Source organism: Trichechus manatus, unplaced genomic scaffold (genome assembly GCF_000243295.1).
Source record: "Trichechus manatus latirostris isolate Lorelei unplaced genomic scaffold, TriManLat1.0 scaffold00083, whole genome shotgun sequence".
NCBI lineage: Eukaryota > Metazoa > Chordata > Mammalia > Sirenia > Trichechidae > Trichechus > Trichechus manatus.
Window position 1 is genome coordinate 1043888 of NW_004444019.1, and position 6874 is coordinate 1050761.

Here is a 6874-nt window from a genome sequence, read left to right on the forward strand (position 1 = left end):
TGGTTGGGTTGCTGAAGCATGGCCACTACGTTTAGTGGCCTACACTAAATCAAGCTGAAGTATCAGAATGGCCTTGGTATACTGTAGAAGAAGGTATCTAAAGGCTTAGGGAAATTGGCAGTTAGAGTGGATTTATTAGGTTAGACCCACAGACCCACACTGGAGTGCCCAGAGGACACGCCTTTTACCACAATGGTGAGTAACAAATTTGTGAGGGGAATCCCAGCATCCTTGAAGACTGCTGTGATTGCTATTTTATGTAAGTCAGATTTGACAGGGGGAATTGCCCTAACTGAATTAAGACACCTACCTACAGGGGGGCTGATTGGACCCCATAGTAGTAGGGGCCAAGTGGCAGCACTCAATTGACAAAGACGAGGTGGGCACGGTTACCGTAATGGACAGCGGAGTCAAAGCAGTAATCAGAATAGTCTGACTCATATGGACTTATGGCATTGGCTATTTAGTCATAATGTTCCTAGGAGTGAAACAGACAGGAAATCTACTAAATATTTACTTGATATGTACAAGCGGAAGAATTCTAGGTCAAGCGAACAGCAGTCTAACTTGAATCCCCAGAATAGAGAGTCATGGGCCGTCAATCAATTCTCTGACTTGAGCGAGTTTATAGACCCACTATCCCTTGAATGAAGGGGAGGCTGGGTCCCCTTGAGGAAGGACCCTGCTACCCTGCCAAGAATTTATACTGTTAATCTTTCTCCCAGCTTTCCCCAAAGGGATCTACAGGAGACTGTATATGCTGTAAACCAGTATCCAACATCTGGTGTTGTTTCTCCCATAGCCAGGATTCATGGGGCCAGGAATCAAGGGTTAGAAATGCAAGTGGCACCACTTACTATTACCCCTAGTGACTCACTCACAAAATTTTTGCTTCCTGTCCCCACAATCCTATGCTCTGCAGGTCTAGAGTTCTCAGTTCCAAAAGGAGGAATGCTCCACCTGGATACACATCTCTGATTCCATTGAACTGGAAGCTAAGAATGCCACCAGGCCACTCTGGGCTCCTCATGCCTCTGAATCAACAGGCAAAGAAGGGAGTAACCATACTGGCTGGTGTGACTGATCCTGATTACTAAGAGGAAATTGGATTGACATTACATAATGGAGGTAAAGAACAGTATGTCTGGACTATAAGAGATCCCTTAGGGCATTTCTTAGTACTACCACATCCTGTGATTAATGTCAATGGAAAACTACAGCAACCCAATTCCGACATGACCACTAATGGCCCAGACCATTCAGGAATGAAGGTTTAGGTCACCCCACCAGGCAAAGAACCATGACCAGCTGAGGTGCTTGCTAAGAACAAAGGGAATACAGAATGGGTGGTAGAAGAAGGTAGTTCTAAATACCGGTTACAACCATGTGACCAGTTGCAGGAATGAGAACTGTAATTGTTATGAGTATTTCTGCATAGCATGTGTGCATCAAATATTTTTGTTTTCTTCACTTATAAAATATAAGATGTAAAAAGGGCTAGTGTGTATTCGGTTTTATGTATGTTAGTTGTATCATGTTAGGCACAAGTATGACTTTATAATTGTCTTTATTCAGAGATTATGTATGGTTTAAGAAGATGTGTACAAGTGCCAAGTTGACAAGGGTGGACTGTGATCATTATGTTTGTGTCAACTTGGCTGGGCCATGATTCTCAGTGGTTTGGCAGTTATGATGTGGTTTGGCAGTCATATAATGATGTGATCACCTCCATGATGAGTTTTGACATAATGTGATCAGCTCCATGATGGGATCTGCTGTGAGAAGCCAATCAGTTGAAAGAGAATTACCTTAGGGGTGTTGCCTGCATCCAATATAGGTATAGCTCATGGTCTTTTGCTCCACATGGATCCTACAGCTGGCTCCTGTTCATGTGACCTCCAGTTCTTGGGAGTTGAACTAGCAGCTTACCTGCCATCTTGCCTGATGATCTTGGGGTTCGTCAGTTGCCGCAACCTGTGAGCCAGAGCCCTACTGTCTAACCTGCTGATCTTGGGTTTTCCAGCCCCTGTGGCTGTGTGAGTCAAGAGAAGCCTCCAACCCGATCTTTGGACTTGGACAAAGGAGAAGACTTCAGGAGAAGGCTCTATCCTAATCCATAGAGTTGGGATGTTCCAGCATCTACAATTGTGTAAGCCGTTTCTTTGATATAAATCTCTCTACGTATATATTTATACATTTTACGAGTTTTGCTTCTCCTGAGAACCCAGCCTAAGACAGCAAGGGAAATAGCATGCATAAAGACTCATGAATGTGAAATAGCATTTATTCATTTAGCATTAAGTCATATGCAAAAAAAACTTACATTCAATTCTAAATGTCAGGAAGTTGACAGATAAGTAGAAGACAAACAATTAATATAGGACAAGTATGATTCAGTGTAAGTAGAAGAACCTTGAAAATGGCGGGGTACTGTGGCAACACAGAAAAAGAGCATCCTGTTTGGAAAAGGAGCTAGGAAAGTCTTTTTGGAATTGTTACAGTTTGAGATGAATCATGAAAAATGAATAGAAATTATCTACATTTAGAAGGAGGAATGGGCATCTGAAGTGGAGGAGAAAATGTATGTGGAGGCATGAAAATTTGACTTATTTGGCAGAATAAAAATATTTTGCATTAGTGAATCCCAAATGCTAGTCCTTGATAAAGTTTTCAGCAACTAGCATCAAATTGTTAAAAATAAGTACTGTAGCCCTTATGTTATGCCCACAACACTGTAGAAGTGGATCACGTGCAATGCATTGCCCAGAAGAATATCCTACTAAGAGACAATCCTCATGCATATTATCTAAATAATGTTACTCACTTAATCCTAAATCAACATTTAGTCAATTCTTCTTCTCTCTCTGTTCCCCCCTGCCACTTTCCCTTTCTTCCTCATCATGCCCCTCATCGTGATCTTTTCTTCTTCTCTTCTCTTCTCCCAGTTTTCCAGTTCCATGAGGAATGCATTGTGTTAGGTCCCTAGTGTGCATCTCTACAGGATGATTGGGACCTTCAAAGTGAGGTACAAACAAGGTCTTCTCTTCACAATACTGACTTCTTCTTATAGTATTAGTTCAATGTGTTATTGTAAAAGTCTCTGTATCTTTACTCTGTCTTAAAAAACAGAAACAAAAACACCTCCTTTCCCACCAGTGATGAAATGGAGAAGGAAGAAAAGACAAGGATAAGAACAAAAGAAATTTCTGTTCATTCACTATATTCTCTGATTTTTTTTATAAAGCTAAATTTATTCCACACAAAAAATTAAGATTTTCTGTACTAGTGTAATTCATTTTGTGTGTGTTTATTAAAATGCTCTTTCTTCTTTGTAACATTGGTTATAGCTACTTACAACACTTCTTATGCTTTTTGTTTGGCAAAATTATAACTTTCCAATCCCATGTCTGCACGACATTTTTTTTTAAGTTTCTTAGTAAAATCCATAAATCAGGGAACAACTAGACGAGATATTATTCAAGAGGTCTTCAAATAAGATCAAACAGTCAAATCATAGCCAGGAATACGACTCAAATTATTCAGCATCTGGTCCAGTGCTCTTTCTACTAGTAAATGTTCTTAGGGAATCTATAGCAATCTTCTACATCTGATAAAGCATTCTTAATACAAGCAATGTCCATTCTAGTACTGAGAAATAATAGTTTAAGATGCAATTTGGTGTTGTACTAAAGTGACATTCAAATTTTTAATCATAACGTTCATATTAAACCTATATATAGCATTATATTCTCTGGGCTAGAGAAACTGAAAGATAATTTAGGTGATTATGCAATCTCATTTCAAGAACTCAAAGATAACATGTCCAAATTACCTATCTGCACTGAATAATAATAAACCAAGTGCGATAGGTTGTAAGAAGAGTATTTTACTCCCCCTTTAAAAAAGCTTTCAAAACCTGAGCCTCATGTTTCATGAGAGTGAAGAGCATTAAAGTTACCCTTCACGGGTGAAATATCATGTGTTTGTAATGACTCACAAAGCAATTTAAAATAACAAAAGTAGTAAGAATTTTTTAACCTAGTGCATTTAGATGAAAAACACAGATGAACCTTGAAAGCACGGATCCTATGATCATTTTAATGATAATTCAACAACATATATATGCTGACATGTTGAAATTGTAGATTTTATTTGGATAATTGAAGTACTAGCTTGATGATCACATGAACTGTTTTAGGGTTTTTTGTTTTGTTTTTTGCATTTAAACATCTTCAAATCCCAACAGCAGCTGGTATAAAACGGAAAGAAACTGGTACCATTCCAAGCTCTAACAGATAACATTTGCTGGTCTATCTTAACCACCATTAATTCAATGAATGAATTAAATGATGCCTCTGTTTTAGCTGGAATGCATGAAATTTCATATTCCAAAATGATATATTTTCAAATTTTACTGGTTTTTAAATTATACTTAGCACACTAATATAAAATATTGAATTATGTGAAGTATTTTCCAAGAGATATTACAAAGCGAAAAGAATAAAGCACAAAACAGCATATATAATATGCTACTTTGTGTAAGAAACGAGAAATATAAAAGTGCACATTTATCCGCCTATCTTTACAAAAAGAAACACTGAAAGGATAAATCAGAAAACATGAAAGCTCATTACCTACAAAGGGTATGTGAGAAGGGGGATAGAAGGGCTACAGATGGGAGTGACACTTCTTTGCAAATACATTTTTAAAATAATCTTAACTTTTAGAAGCATGGTCATCTTTTATATATTATAAAAAAAAAAATCAACAAAAATGAGAAATAGGAACAAGAAACTCAAACTGAAAGCAAACTGAAATAAATGGACCCAAGTATGAATAACACAACACACAGAAGGGGGTAGAATGTAATCCAAGCACCCTCGGTCTTCAGCAGAGGAACAAGATATTTACATAATCTTTAGATGTCCCCACACAGATTACGTATTAGTTGCAAAGGTAAAAAAAAAAGTCACTATACAATTGAGGAATCGGACAACATCTTGGCCAGATGATCAAAATGAATATCACAAATGAGGGACAGATAGACATAGCGTTTCCGTAGATGTCCTGAGATCAATACAACATTTTGTAATAGTTTGGCTGAGTCAATTCGTGAGAAGACATTAGTCTAACCCAAAACATGAAATACCTTATTTTATTTGTTTATTTTTACAATGCAAAATAGTCTAGATTAAAGGAGACCAAAGAGAAATGACAACTAAATTCAGTTCATGATCTAAGGCTAGATTCTATGCTGGAGGGTAAAAAGTGCTATAAATAACAATATTGGGTCAATTCGATAAAATTGGAATATGAACTGTAGATTAGGAAAAAGTATTGTATCAATGTTAAATTTTTGAAGATGACAGCAGTAATTTGGTTTTAAAAGAGAATATTCTTATGCCTAGGAAAAACACTCTAAAGTTTCTAGGCGTAAAAAAGCATGACGTACGGAGCTTACTCTCAAAGATCCAGGAAAAAAAAATGTATCTATATATATACGAAGAGAGAGAGAAAGTGAACAAGTCCTGGTAGTGCAAAGGTTAAGTGCTCAGCTGCTAACCAGAAGGTTGGTGGTTCAAATTCACCTAACAGTTCCTTGGGAGAAAGACTTGGCAATTTGTTCCCATAAAGATTACAGCCCAGAAAACCCTATGGGGCAGTTCTAGTCTGTCACATTGGGTCGCCGTAAGTCAAAATTGACTTGACAGCACCTAACAACAACATACACACACATATTCACATATATGTACATATATGTGAGAGAAAGAGAGATAAGACAGGGATGGAGGCTAAGCAGGGGCTCCAACGGCATATGCATCTTCTCACTAAGACTGTTACAGTTACTGCTGCTGTTAAATGTGCAACCTGACAGCATCAGAGACCAATGCTGAGTGAAGGTATGACATTATCTTTTAGGGACAGCCAGCCACTTGATGATGGATTGATTACATTAGACACCTTCCTCCCTAGACAAGGCCGTGCTTTGTCCTTTATGGAATTGGTACCTATTATAGATGTGGATTTGTCTTCCCTATTTTCGCTGCCTCCACTCACTCCTCAATCAAAGGCTTCAAAAAAACCAATACTCATTGCCGCTGAGTCAATTCTGGCTCATGGTGACCCTATAGAACAGAGTAGAACTGACCCATAGGTTTCCAAGGAGTGGCTGGTGATTTCAAACTAACAGCAGAACACTTAACCACTATCTCACCAGGGCTCCTACCAAAGGCTTTGTGAATCTCTAATCTTACTCACATGATATCATGCACAAAATTGCCTCAGACCTGTTGTTGTTGTTAGGTGCTGTCCAGTCAGTTCCAACTCATAGCAACCCTAGGCACCACAGAACGAAACACTGCCCGGTCCTGTGCCATGCTCACAATCGTTGTTATGCTTGAACCCATTGTTGCACCCACTGTGTCAATTCATCACATTGATTTCCTCTTTTTCGCTAACCCTGTACTTTACCAAGAATGATGTCCTTCTCCGGGGACTGATCCCTCCTGACAACATGTCCAAAGTATGTAAGACATAGTCTTGCCATCCTTGCTTCTAAAGGGCATTCTGGTTGGACTTCTTCCAAGACAGATTCGTTCATTCTTTTGGCAGTCCATGGTATATTCAATATTCTTCGCCAACACCACAATTCAAAGGCGTCAGTTTTTCCTTGGTCTTCCTTATTCATTGTTGAGCTTTTGCACTCATATGATGCTACTGAAAATACCATGGCTTGGGTCAGGTGCACCTTAGTCCTTAAAGTGACGTCTTTGCTTTTCAACACTTTAAAGAGGTCTTTTGCAGCAAACTTGCCCACTGCAATGTGTCTTTTGATTTCTTGACTGCTGCTTCCATGGGTGTTGATTGTGGATCC